Here is a 15,156-nt window from a genome sequence, read left to right as displayed (position 1 = left end):
GTCTAAGTGAATGATCCTGCAATGCACTTGGGCACCAAAGTCAGAAGTCTGGGAGAATTCTGCTCCCTTACTGTCTCTTCCATTGTCATGTCTGTTCAGCATGGCTTTTTTTCCCTATATCTCATAAGTACCCTTTAATATATTCCCTCATCTCAATACCATCTACCTTAGTTTTGACATTTATAACTTCCCTTCTGGATTGTATCAGTAGACTCTAGGTATCTCTTCTTGTCACCAGCGGTTTTTCTCCTATCATCTCTCTGCTTTCACATTGCTTGTTTCAAACAAAGTAGATCTAAGCATTTCTTCCCCTGTTTGAATTTTGGTAACATCTAAACATCTTTCCTTCAACATCCAAAAATTTTACAGGAGTCTTATAGGCCAAGGTAAAGCAATTAAACTGTATTTTAGGTGCAGTGAGAGTCACTAGAAAGTTTCATTTAGATGGTGAGTGTAATAATTTGATTGACATTTTGATAAAATTATTCTAGCTGTATGAGTGATTATAAGGTAGGAAAATTAGAAGTGGGGACATCATATAGGAGGTTAGCAGTCCAAGTGATTGTGGCATGCACAAATGTATGAATTGTAGAGATAGAGAGGAAATTCAAGGAATTCTGTGGAGAAAAAGGTACAGTCCTGCTTTGGGGTTTGATATACAGAATAAGAAAATAAGATGCTAAAGCAAGTGGTCAGATAATTGTGCTGATTACTCAATCTGAGAAAAAGAGACTACGATAAGAAGTTTTGGTGGATGAGCATATGGGGGTTGGGGAGAATCAGGTGATCTGTTTTAAGACATGTTAAAATTTGAAATTCCTATCAGATGTATCGATGGACTCAACTATGTCCTCCCACTCCATCCATATGGTGAAGGCCTAACTCCCAATATGACTATACTGGGGATAGGAACTTTAAGAAGGTAGTTAGGATTAAATGAGGTCATAAAGGTGGGGATGATCTATAAAACTGATGTCCTTTTAAATTCTCTCTCTTTCCCTCACTCTCCCTGTCTGCCTCTTCTCTCTCTCTTATTCCCTCCCTCCTTCTGAAAGCAAGTCGTCCTGAGGACAGCAAGCCAGGAAGAAAGTTCTCACCCCAAACTGAACCTTGATATTGGACTCTCCAGCTTCCAGAACTGTAAGAAAATATATTTCTGTTGTTTAAGCCTACTTGATACCTAGTCCTTGGTATCTTGTTATAGCACCCTGAGCTGACTAAAGAGACAGCTTGGTGAGATAATAGTTTGATATATTTCCTGATGTTTACTTCCCTCTTTCCAAGCTCTATTCAAACAACCATGTTATTCTGTACCCAACTGAATGAAGGTAAGGATCTGACTGTAGAATCCAGAGAAAAGAAGGACACTTCTTGGCTTTGGATCCTTTTAAAACATGAAAGAGTGCCTAGCATGGATAGAATGACTGAACAAGACATTATGCAGATCAGGCCTTTGCTCTAGCATGCCCTCACACCACCCCCCCCCGAAATCCTATTCCCTTTCCTGATAGACAGAAAAGAAGATATTCCCTGAGATGAAAAGGAACAAAGAAATGGCAGTGACGAGAGTAGAGAGGTTGGTGGTACAGGTCAAGAGGGCTAGACCTAAATGGGCCACATGGACGGGAAAGGGGACTAGCTTAGCAAAGGAATTAGCACTGAGGAACATTGCTAAAATACCTAGGAACCATGTGGAAGTCATCACCTGATGAATGCCCTGGCCTACTTTTTATGCAATCACGGTCCATCCCTTGTGCCCAGAGGTTATGCAAGCTGTTCTTTTCATCAATGTCTAATAAAGGCATCTCTTCAATAGCTCCTGGCACTTCTCCCAGTCACTGCTCAGCAGGAGTGACACCTGTTGGTTCTTCAGATTTTGCTTGACTCTTCTCTGACTTACCCCATATGGACAAGTACACAAATCATTTTTCAATATCCCAGTGACTCATAATACTTGAGAAAGCCCAGAATAGTTAGTGGGGAGATGGTGGTCTGGAAGAGAGACTTCCTACACCTATAGTGAGTGGAGTAGAATAACAAATTAGGCCACCTCGTGATACTTCCCAAACTGAGACAGTGATGAAATTATTCAAGTAGGTAGTTGGATATGATTCTGAAGTTCAAAGGAGTCACAACACAACAGAGAAATATAAAACCATGGAAATGGATGAGATCACATAATGATCAGTTTAAGTTCAGCCAAATAAAAAGGGAAAGCCAAGTCCTAAAAAATAATAATCATTAGAGAGAGCACCAAAGAATAAAAGAAGGAATGGCTGCTGTGGTAGGAATATAATCAGGAAAACAGATACAGAAAGCAAGGCCAAAGAGGGCTCTGATAAGGACCTACATGTTATGTTGTAGGTTGCTGACAGGTCTAGTAAAACGAGAACAGTTTAAAAAGAGTTTATAGGTTTCAATGACATAAAGATCAGCATCAATGAAGATATAGGAACAGAGCCAGATTGGAGCAGATTGAAAAATGAAGAAGAGTGAGGAGGTACAGGCAGAGTGTGTAGATAGCTGTTTCAGTAAATTTGGATGTAATATGGGCCAAAGAAATGGGTTAGTAGTTAAAGTGCTTAAAAACCAAACATACTCTCTTTTCTCCTCCATCTTTTGGTTTTTCAACATGGGAGATATTGGAAGATGTTTACGTTTGTGGAAATGACCCAGCAAAGATGGAAAGATTAAGTATAAGAAACAATAGTAGAAATAGATTTCTATATAAGGCAAAAGTGGAGGCATTGACCTTTGATTAAAGGAGAGATACTTCTTCCAACACAGCAGGAAGGAGCAAGGCAAAGAGTGCAGATGCAGGTAGCTTGTAAGTTTGATGGTGGGAAGATGAGGAAGTTATTATAAGGTCTTCTATTTATTTTTTTTAAAAATGAGACAAGATTATCAACTAAGAGTATATATTTAAAAGGCAGGAGAAGAGGGAGATTTAAGGGGAGAAGAAAAACTGGTAAGAAATGTCTTGAATTCCAAACTGAGCCTAAAGAAAGACATAACAGAACTACTGAGCATCATTGAGACCTTATTTGGAATACATAGTCACAAATTTTAAATGAATCCATTAGCCTAGTTGTGTGACCCACTACCTTCAACAGTGGTTTGGGTCCAGAAGAGAAACAAGAAAGACAGATTCTCTTTTCATGTGTACAGTGGAGGGAGAAAGGAAAAGAATCTGAGGGCATTTGACTATGACTCTTCTCTGAGATAACACTGTTTCCTGTGTAGACTTTGATTGTATTTATTATCACTCAGAACTGTGATTGTTGGTATGTGCATGCTTTATAATTAGACCATGAGAACATTTTGAATAGTCTATATTTCACCTCTATAGTTTCAAAAATCAGTTGGCACTAAAATGTTTGCTGGAGTTCATAGAAAAACCTTGGGAAATAACGTCAATATAAAAAAAAAGCCATTAGATTCTTGTAAATTTCAGGAAATACAGAGTGGACTTTAGCACCTGAGTTCCCATAGATTTAGGAAGCACAACCTTAAACCTGAAATGATTAAGCCCTAAGTGAAGAATTGTCATCAGAGCAGAGAATGCTGAAAAAGCATGAGTCCAAAGAAGAGCAGTGAGCCCTGAAGACTAATGCCTTCTTCAACATGGGCAGAGGTAATGTAGCATTGAGAAAACAACCCTCTGATGGTTAATGGCTACATGATCTATTTCAGCATGCTAGGGTTTCAGGGCTAAGGGGTGTTTTACAACCACGAAAAGAAGCTCCTTGCTGTAACACAAGTTAAAATATGCTGAGCAAGGGTTTTCATTACAAGGGACCTTAATAACTTACATAGCTTGTCTCACCACAGCCAAAAGTAGTTTCAGGGAGTGCTATAGGAAGTTGGCCATTGGAGGGGGCATGAAGGGTGGGGAGAGTGAAGTGACTACATGATAAAAGATCACTTCCATAGATATTTATTTAATATCTACTGTGTTCCAGGCACCGTAGTCTACTGTAAAACTTCAAAGTATACAACTTATTTCCAGACAGCCTGCTCTATTTAATCAGGGGCAATGTGTTGTGTTTATTGTGTGCACCTCTGTGTATATAATAAATTGTATTTACTTAAATTCTATGTCAATTTTTCCCAGAAAATGTTCCTTAGAATACTGGAGTCCCGGGAGATATTAATAAATGTTCTAGGGAGAGGAGAGTTTCCAAACACAAATAAATTTTGGAAGCATTAGGTTAAACAATGGGTTTCCTTATGGCAGAACATCTAGAAGACTCTAAAGGGCTAATAAGTATTAATGTTTTCTAAGAAAGGGGGAGAAAAGTAATAAGTCGGCATTGCCAGACTTACTTGGTTATGGTCTTTTTTCACAAAACAACTTTTAATGCCTCAGAGGATTCATGTTTCATTGCTTGTGAAATACTAAATTGTCTAATGTATGTTTTATATTACATATATATAGTGTGTGTTATATATTCATATGTGTTAATTATCTTCTTTTCCTATTATAACCCCAAATTTGAACAAATTGAATACTTTATTCATCACAGGAACCATCAGTTCATTTTAAGAAGATGTTTCCATTCTAAATTTAGATATTCTAATCAACAACCAATAGTTATAATTATACATATTCTTAAGAAGTTCATGAAAAGGACAATGGACTAAGTAAGAAGGTATGAAATATTTTATCTCAAACTAGAGCACCAAGTAAACCTTCAAGTCCCAGGAAAGATACATTTCAAAATATCAATTAATCCAAGTATTTTATAATATGCAAGAATGTTAAGATTATTTCAAAGCCTTGAACACTCAGTAAAATGATACTTGATGCCTTACCCAGAGACTTTTATCCAAAAATGTCATAATATTCTAAAAATATTTAAGTCAATTTTACAAATAACTCAAAATTCATTATGCCCACAGAAACTCAGTTTGACTAATTGGACCTGTCCATACTTCTTAATTTTAACTAAGTATTCCCATGTTTCGTATGATATTAGGTATTCCCATGTTTCATATGATATTAGCCATCTTCAGCTGTGTACTGCCAGACGAAGTAACTGAAGCCGAAGTGCGGCAATTACACAGTTAATATAAATGCATGACTCTCAAATGATTCAGGGATATCCATTACATTTCATGAGGGAGTTCCCTTTAGGGATTACATTAACCATATCTGTTCACTTTGGCACAACTAGCATGGACTTAAAGGCAGTTTATCATGGAAGTAATTTAAAGTCAAGAAAGAGTCAATGAGGCCCTGAAGAGTATAAAAATAGTGAGACTCTGAAGACTCCAGTAGCAGGCCATTTAAACAAAATTAAGGAAGGATATAAAAGAGATTATGTACCATACATTTTAAATGCAGGGAGTTTTAAAAAATCATCATAGAGCTTAAGTACCTGTAGTGGTTCCTCATTATCTGCAGGACCAAGTCCAGACTTTCTCATCTGAACAACAAAACCTTTCACTGGTTGGTTTGTTTGTTTGTTTGTTTGTTTAGTTAGTTATTTCAAGATTTATTTATCTATTTCAAGATTTATTTATTTATTTTATAGAGAAAGAAAGAGAGAGAGAGAGCACAAGTAGGGAGGGGGGCAGGGAGAGGAAGAGGGAGAGGGAGAGGGAGAAGATCTTAAGCAAACACACTGCTGTGTGGAGTCAGACTCCAGGTTTGATCCCATGACCCTGAGATCATGATCTGAACTGAAACGGAGAGTCTGAAGCTCAAGCGACTAAGCCACCCAGGCACCCCACCTTGTATTTCTTTCATTTTCTTCCCTTACCATACTATCCTGCTCCTCACTTTCCCTTTCCTCAAAAAACACCCATTCTTCCCACACCTTTGCCCACTCTTCCTTTCATCTGGGATTCTGCTCCTTCTCCCTGCCTCTGAAGATTCAGGGCAGATCTTGCCTCTCCTCTGAAGATTTTGTTAATATGTAAATTGAGATATAAAAAGATATAAATTACCTGAGATCACATCACCACTTACTATTGATATGATTTTGTCAGGAGTATGAATATTTTCCTCTTCCCCCCAAAAAACTTTCCTCTCCCTGCTTTAACTCTGCTTAAAATTATATTTAATTAAAAGACATAGAAGGGAACTTCAGCTGATTTTAGTTTTAAAATCTCTACAAACAATGTGTTGACATATAAAAATTTTCCAAATTCTGCCTTAGCTCTCTGTAACGCACAAAAAATACACCTTTATATTTAGAGACTACTGTAGTCAGCTTGAGCTGCTGCAACAAATATTCCATAGGATGGGTGTTTTATAAACAACAGAAATTTATTTCTCACAGTTCTGGAGGCTGCAAGTCCGAGATCAATGTGTTAGCTAGTTGGGTTCTGGTGAGAGCCCTCTTCTGGGTTGCAAAGTGCCAACTTCTCCTCATATCCTGACAAAGCAAACAGAGGGCAGGCTACCCTTCTGGCCTCTTCTTTAAGGGCAGGAATCGAATTCATGGGCTCCACCCTCTTGACCTAATTACCTCTCAATGGCCCCACCTCCAAATACTATCACTTGGAGATTAAGTTTCAACATACATTGAGTTCATAACAGAGACCATTGTCATTGATTTTGTTTAAATGGTTCTTAAAAATGGCAATGGCTAGGAGAGTCTTACCCAACAGTGTTTCCTGAAGTCATAAATGTAAAGCCTAGAAGTACCTAGACAAATTACCTCCAGACCCTAATGTGAGTTTCATTAATTCTAACACTGAAGTTTTCTGATCCTTCTCTTGGAACTTCAAAAGCTGTCACATTAACTCTCCAAATTTCCCTTAAATATCACAGGGCTTTTTATTTTAGGGGATAGTCACCACATCTTTACTCTTCCCCCATTAGTTACATGAAAGTTACAGTGTGCTTCCCCTAGTGTCAGTTCTGAAAAGACTAAATGGTTTCAAACATTTGTCTAGAATATGTAGTGAACACTTACTCTGGTAATGGCCTAATCTGAGAATTTAATATTTCATTTAGAGTAGTAAGTAGAGACAATACAATGGGACAGTTAAGGCTATTGGCTATGGAGTCAGTACATAAAGCCAGTAGTCTTAACTGTGATACCATACTGATACTGTAAACCAACCTCATGCTGTATGATCAGCTCTACTATGAGCCAGACATGTGAATATATAAGAAGCATAGAAAAAATGATCACAGAGTTGATGATGATGTTGAAAACAATGATGATGAAAAAGACAATCCTCTGAACAGAGAACTAAAATTCCATCAATAAAGTTGCAAGTTCTTTCTCCATGGTGGATATTTAATAAATTGTTGCTTTATTTGGACTTTCTTAGGCATACACTTCAGTTGGGAAAAAGTACAAGCATTTGTGGAACATCCTGGAAGACATTTTATTGTAAAGACTTTGAGGGGTAAAATGAAATTTTTTACTTATTTCAAACAAAAGGTCAATGACAGTTCTGGACATAGAGTCAATGCTCAAGGACTGAAGTTAATCAAATATTGAGTAGTAAATACATACCTTAAATACTTTGTCCTGGTCAGAACTAGGGGAGTAGTACATCTTGTCTTATACTTTCTTGCATATTTGTCTTTTATATTTTGGAATTAATGTTTTGTGGTTTTCACAATTTTCCAGGAATTGCATAATAGTTTGACTTTGGCTTAGATACAAAATACAACTGAATATACCATGGGATTGGTTCACTAGATGTAATCTAACCTGCTAGGAAGCATCCACTTTTCAGTGTAGTTAATTATTTTTTTTTCATTTTGATCATAAATATGGAAATTTCTGATATCATGAAATTTATTTCTTGGAAAAATATCCTTGCAAATAAAATCAACCCATAGTTGATGTGGTGGGAATCAAGTCATTGCCCAAGCATGATATTGAGTAAAGCAGGTAAATATGAGGAAACATATCCTAGTGAGACAGGAAGGCATTCAGGATAGTGCTAGCAAGTTTTCTTCTCTACACACACACACACTTCGCTAATCCCTTTTTGCTTCAGTCTACTGTTAGTGATTAGGGACAAAATACACATTTTAGATAAATTATGAGAACAAATAGCAAATTTGTTGTTGGCTCTATGATATGAATGATTCTACCCTGTTTTCTATTAGAAATAAGAAAAAATAATTTGTAAAATTATTTCAATAGGTGTTGTAGCCTATGTAAAACTATAAGTGAAAAAAATAGTGAATATTGTGAAGGTGTTAAAGTAGAAGAACGTGCCCCCAAAATGTGTGGCTCTCAAAAATAAATTTTATTTGGGAAAAGTCAAGAGCCTGTAGAAACATATCTCTAAAACTATAGCTAGCAAATTACTAGTTCAGGTACAGAAATAATTTTCATCATGCAGCATTTTTTTTAATTTGAAGGAGGACCGTATAACTTTACATAATGTAAACTGGAAAGGCAGCATCTTTGGACCATAACCTCATACATATGGTATCCTCCCAAGCTAAAGAAACACATAAAGAAGTTTAAATAGCATTCAGCCTCAAATGATACTGGTTGGAAGAAATTGCCTTGGTAAGAATACCCAATGGAGATAGAGCACAAGTTTTCAGGTGGCCCAAAACAAAGTGACTTCAACTTTATGGCAGTGCAATTGACAGCCTATTCAAGCCAGGCTTATTTACCATTCTACAAAATGCAGAGATCCAAAAGGCCATATTTCCCTGGCAGACATGTATGAAAGTGTGGATCATGGTAGGTCTCTTTTGAGACTAGTTTAATGAATGTTTTAGCCAAAAGTATAAATACATATTGCTTCCCATAACTGTGGATTTATAGTTCTGCCAGTAATATACCAAATATGCACAAGCTCTTCCATTTTTATGATAGAGTGTCAGTTAATATGATTTTCCCTTCCCCTAATATCATGACTCTCTCCCAGTCTTCCAAAGCAAGGTATGATGACATAAACACTATGGGAAAAAATCTAAGTACTGACACCATTTTTTGGAAGAATTCTTCTATTACCACATTGCTAAATGATTGATGAACATTAAGTCATTAGTGGGTAAGATGAAATCTAAAAAGAGAATTTTTTAGAAAACTATGTGGTTGGAGGTGGAGTTCCAGCCGCAGAAAACAGTGTGATGCCCATTATGAGAGTTACACGGAAAGAGAGTGGGGAGGAGTCCATGGACACCAATGTAGGTCATGAAAAGCTGATTAAAGTGCAGAAACCAGGGAACTGGTTTCAAAGTGGCAACAATTACAATACTAAAGCATGAGACCAAGTCGTTTTGGGTCTCTGAAAATATATACTAAGGCTTTCTAATATGCTAATGCAAGGTTGCTAACACATACATTTATTAGTCATAACTGATAAATATGTTGGCTGCCCTCCAGGAAATGCATGAATAATTGCAAATGGCAAAGTGATAATTGTCATTCATAATAGTCTTCAATAACCTATTATTTCACAAGTCACCTCCCTTCTGGTATTCTTCCATAAAGTGCTGTGCCATTTTATCCCTTCTATTCTCTATCACCTGCTTCTTCTTAGGTACAGGCTCCCTTTATATTTTTGTTTGCTTTTTGTTTTTTTGTTATTTCAGGTCCCTCCTGATAATGGGTCACTATGCAGGGGGTGGAGATTTTGGCAAATGTGTCTTTGCTTCTCCTACCTGTCTCAGTGTGATCCTTTGATCCTTTGTTATGGGTAAGGTGTTCAGCTGGTTCTCGGGTTCTTTTCAGAGGGACTTATTCCAAATGTAGCTGCATATTTGTTGGGTCTGTGGGTCCTGAGTTCAGGATCTCCTTACACCGCCATTTGAATCACCTCCCCTAGGAAGTATTTTAATAGCAGATATCAATATAACTACATCACCCTCAACTATAAAAGTTACACTTATTTACAGCAAATTCATTCTGAATTCTGATTAATCAGCACTGTAATGAAGACATTCAAAAATGTAATTCTCATTTGGAGCCATCATCCACTCCCATTTACGTTCATAGTCGTTGTCCATCAGCTTGTGTATGTGAACTAAAGAACAGACCATGGCTTCATGAGTTTCTAAATACTTAGGGCTCCCGAAGGATTTTACTTGGAAAATGAATTATGTTGATCTAAAATTATTTTTAAAAAGTTTAAGCTCCTGTTTGATTAATATAAAATATTTTTTTTAAAGTAGCTATTTTGGGGGCACCTGGGTGGCTCAGTGGGTTAAAGCCTCTGCCTTCAGCTCAGGTCATGATCCCAGGGTCCTGGGATCAAGCCCCACATCAGGCTCTCTGCTCAGCAGGGAGCCTGCTTCCCCATCTCTCTCTCTGCCTGCCTCCCTGCCTACTTGTGATCTCTGTCAAATAAATAAATAAAATCTTAAAAAAAAAACTTACTAGGAAATACACATAATAAAATATTGTTTAGAAAGGTGCATTTTATTTATGATTATTAATTTAAATGCAATCATCAATCAAAAGTTAAATGCAGGGGATGTGGAGAAAGGGGAACCCTCTTACACTGTTGGTGGGAATGCAAGTTGGTGCAGCCACTTTGGAGAACACTATGGAGATTCCTCAAGAAATTAAAAATAGAGCTTCCTTATGACCCTGCAATTGCACTACTGGGTATTTACCCCAAAGATACAGATGTAGTGAAAAGAAGGGCCATCTGTACCCCAATGTTTATAGCAGCAATGGCCACGGTCGCCAAACTGTGGAAAGAACCAAGATGCCCTTCAATGGACGAATGGATAAGGAAGATGTGGTCCATATACACTATGGAGTATTATGCCTCCATCAGAAAGGATGAATACCCAACTTTTGTAACAACATGGACGGGACTGGAAGAGATTATGCTGAGCGAAATAAGTCAAGCAGAGAGAGTCAATTATCATATGGTTTCACTTATTTGTGGAGCATAACAAATAGCATGGAGGACAAGCGGAGTTAGAAAGGAGAAGGGAGTTGAGGGAAATTGGAAGGGGAGGTGATCCATAGAGACTATGGACTCTGAGAAACAATCTGAAGGTTTTGAAGGGGCGGGGGGTGGGAGGTTGGGGGAACCAAGTGGTGGGTATTGGAGAGGGCACGGATTGCATGGAGCACTGGGTGTGGTGCAAAAACAATGAATACTGTTACGCTGAAAATAAATTTAAAAAATTAATTAAAAAAAGTTGAATGCAATTATCAATCAATTCAAGTTAAAATCTGTAATATCTTTATCTTGTGAAAAGGGAATATTTTTGTCTATTGATTTGTTTCCTATTTGTTACAATATTTAAATGGGAGTAAATAAGGAAAGCACATAGCCTACTGATCATGACTAAATATTAAAAAGCTTTTAAATTAATAATTATTTAAACTTATTCAAATAAAACCTAAATTCACCAAATTTTGTAGATGTATGCTGTAATCATCATCAGATTCTGCAACTTAATATATATCTAGATTTGGGTGGGTTTTTTTTTTTTTTTTACCATTAAACATAGCTTGAGCCCATATTTCACAAAGCCTTGGGAATGATTCAAGCCAAAAAGAAAAATCTATATATTAGTTGAATTTAATTCTTTTCAGCCAGTCATGCCTAGGGAAATACATATTGGAATGTAGACAGTTCTCATGTGTTTGAAGTGAAAAATTAATGAGAAAGTAGCAAGTTTGTGGAATTTGGTAATAAAGCTATTGGTAACTTCTTAAATCCATAAAAGTTAAATCTAAGGAAAAGTGTCAGAGAGCAACTGATTTTCAAACACAATGAATTCATCACAGGTCGAACCTCCTCAGTTACCATGACTGAAAGGCAAATGACCAGGAGTGCTTACTGAGGAGTTCACTGCCCATTGAAAACACATGACTCTTAAAACTTTTGTTTATGCATAGAAGTGTGACTTTAAGGACTGGAGAAATCTATTTTAACAAAAGCTAAACTTTTCTGAGACTTAAGACCACGCTGTGCTATTACTTTTTCAGTTCCCATAAAATAAACTAGGCCTTATTTTGTCATTACTTAAAAGAAAGACCACCAAAGAAAGTCCAAGGTGCAATTCCATGCAGTGATTCAATAAATAGTCCTTTTTGTGGAGTCAACATTTAATACTGCCTTCAAACTAGTGTTTAAAGCTGTTGTAACCACACACACAGTCTACGTGGATTGGTCTGGTTCCCTGATGTTGAATTCAGATATTGACCCTTTGGACATTGTGGAGAAGTCAAGGATTAAAAGTGGAAATGCTGCAAGACTGATTCAACTCAAAGGTGTTGGAAAAGTAGCAGGCTTTGGTATACAATAGCATATGCAGTCAGATCAGAAATGTATTCAGATCATTTCTGGAGGGACTCTTGGCTCCCTCCCTTGGTACTGGTAGTCTTAGACAATTAACATTTATGATCCTTGGTTTCCTCATCTGTAAAGCAGAAATAATAATCCCAACTTCATAGAGTTCCAGTATGGAGTAAGTAATCTATGTAAAGTTTCCTACACACAGGAAATGTTAGCTTCCTTTCATCCCTATTTCTGGGAACCTGTTTTTGCCAAACACCAGTTCAAATAGTCTGGCAAGAGTTAGGTAACAACAAAAAGGAGGAGGAAATGAAGATATGAAAGTGATGAAAATTAGGACTAAAAAATAGAGGAGGCAAGGAAGTATAGTCAGTAAAATGCACTTGTTGCTATTCTGCTCAGATTATTTTTTTTCCTTTTTATGCTCTAAGCTTTCTGTCATTGCATTACTTGATATCCAATAATTTCCAAGGAAAAACAAACAGAATACACTTCACCAAAGCACAGTTTACCCAAGAAACCACAGACTCCAGGTGTTGTGTTTTTATATGTACAATATGTGCACCTTCTAGGTTAATAGGCAAAGAAATTCCCAAGTGATGTGAAAGATTCCAATTACTAGAATGCCGTTATTCTGTTTTAAATTATATGGCATAAAACCAGTCACACTAACTTTCTGGCACATGCACGCGCATGCACACACACACACACACACACACACACACTTTTCAACCTTAGTACTGTCATTTGTATTATTTCATTTATTCCTTTTTTCACAAAGCATTTAATCTTGAAAAGACTCCACTAGTCCATCATCAATAGATCGTTTTAAAATAATACCAAAAAAAGACAAAACTTTTATTTTAAAGTCAAGTCTTATGATAACTATACTCAGAGAACAATGTGCTGTATACAGAAAAAGAAAAAGAAAGAAAGAAAGAAAGAAAGAAAGAAAGAAAGAAAGAAAGAAAGAATAGGAAAGGAAGGAAGGAAGGAGCCACTTGAATATGGAATTCTGAAAAGGGGTCACTTCCTTGGTTTGGGTTACTTTGGACACCAGAATTTTGTCTATAAAGCTGCCCAGTGCAAGTATCTATGTATAATATTTACATGGGCTTTTAAGTAGAAACTTTATGAGAATGACTAAAGGATTTATTTATTCATGACTAAATCCATATTCTATGATAAGAGCTATGTTTCTATTTGGCACTTCTGTATAAACTAATGATATAATAGTCATCATTCTGATATTTATCTTTAGTTTCTCCACATTAAGGAATTGGTGGTAACCCATATCCAAAGGTGGGAGATAGTCTTTGTCCCCTCCAGATCATCTTTGTATGCCTTGTGTTCTTGTCCAACAGAGTCTGGCCCTTTCTGATACCTCTCCTTTTTGGTTCTGGGCTCCTAGTGTGTTCACAGTCAGACCTGTTAACCTAGTCTAGTTTTCCTTTGCCTCTCAGACAACTGCTCTGAGATTGTACTCTCTCTGAGAGATCAGAATTCTACAGCTCTGCTTCTTATGACCTCTTGGGGATCTTTTCTTTGCTTCATTTTTAAGATGCAAGACTCTGGCTGGAGAATTTTAAGCCCCTTTTGCTAGGTAAAATAAAATTATGACCTTCCTAGAGTCATAATTGAAAATGGGTCCTTCCATTACTCAACCCCCTGACATTTCATGTGCAATCCATTCTACACAACATTCTTTGACAACAGTGTCAGTCCCTAATGGCCCAATGCTGTAATGGATGACATATGAAAGATCTTAAGCCCAATATTTTGGTAAATGCCTGTAAATTTTATTTTAGGCAGTTTTTAATATGACACATTTTTACCATATTTATCAAAAATATATTTTACTTGTGACTTCTTTTGATATATATTTTTAATGGCTATTAACATTCTATAAGAAGTTTCAAACATGGGCTATTTATACATAAGCCATTTGAGAAATAAGAAAAAAAATTATGGGAAGTGAATATTATTAAAATAACATGTAGGTCAGCTTTGCCCTCAAATTTCACTAACATGGCTGAAATCACATCTCAGACCAAATCCATGTGATTTACTTTCTATCAACAACAACTTACTCTATCTCTTGAAAGATATGTCTGATGAAAGCATGTTTGGAGCCAATTAAGAGACTCCTTTAGAAACACTTGTTTTATGTGTATACAAAATTAAGTCAACAAATATTTGAAAAATGCAACCATAAGAGTTAAAAGATGACAAGCACTGAAAAGTAAGAATACATGAATGCTTTTCAAGTATTCACAAAATCATAGAGGAGTTAAAGGCTAAGAAACATGGGAGAATAACATGGTGACATAATAATACATGGATATATTTTATTTTTATTAGAAAATATGATATAAAGGAATAATTAGAATGTTATATGTGACTTTTCCTTTGGCTTATTATTTTGAAATAATTTCAAACCTACAAAAATGTTTAAAGTTAATTAAAGAACACATCTTTTACCAATGCTTTAGTGTTTTATAAAATTTGTTTCATCATTTTCTCTCTGAGAAGGAATTTCCTAATAACAAGAATATTTGCTTATATAACCACAGTACAGTAATCAAATTCAGTAAGTTTGACCTTGATAAAAATATTTTTAACTAATTTGATTTAAGGTATAGTCCATATGCCCATTTTTCTAACAAACTTGTAATATTTTTTTCCCTTCAGTCTATTACCCAGTCTAGGATCAAGTATTGCACTTAGAAGTCATATTCCCTTAGTCTTTTCTAATCTGGAAAAGTAGCTCTGTCTTCCTTTGTTGTTCATGACACTGACATTTTTGGAAAAGATATATATTAGAAACCACAATGGTGGTATCATTCTGATATCACCAAATGCAGTCCAGCCTCACAAGCATCTTCCTTGACATCCCTGTTATATTTTTGTGTCTCCCTTTTTCCACAGTGAAAACTGTGTCTCCCACCATAAACA

General features: G+C 36.3%; 1 long non-coding RNA gene across 1 annotated transcript; it reads left to right on the top strand.

Annotated features, from left to right (window-relative positions):
- Positions 1–1,062: 1,062 nt before the first annotated feature.
- Positions 1,063–8,562, top strand: LOC125101723 (uncharacterized). The gene is made up of 4 exons (XR_007127900.1): positions 1,063–1,140; positions 3,455–3,634; positions 7,291–7,368; positions 8,342–8,562. It is a non-coding gene; the product is annotated as an uncharacterized LOC125101723 (long non-coding RNA).
- Positions 8,563–15,156: the final 6,594 nt, after the last annotated feature.

Source organism: Lutra lutra, chromosome 6 (genome assembly GCF_902655055.1).
Source record: "Lutra lutra chromosome 6, mLutLut1.2, whole genome shotgun sequence".
Lineage (NCBI taxonomy): Eukaryota > Metazoa > Chordata > Mammalia > Carnivora > Mustelidae > Lutra > Lutra lutra.
This window is presented reverse-complemented; position numbering and strand designations above follow the sequence as displayed.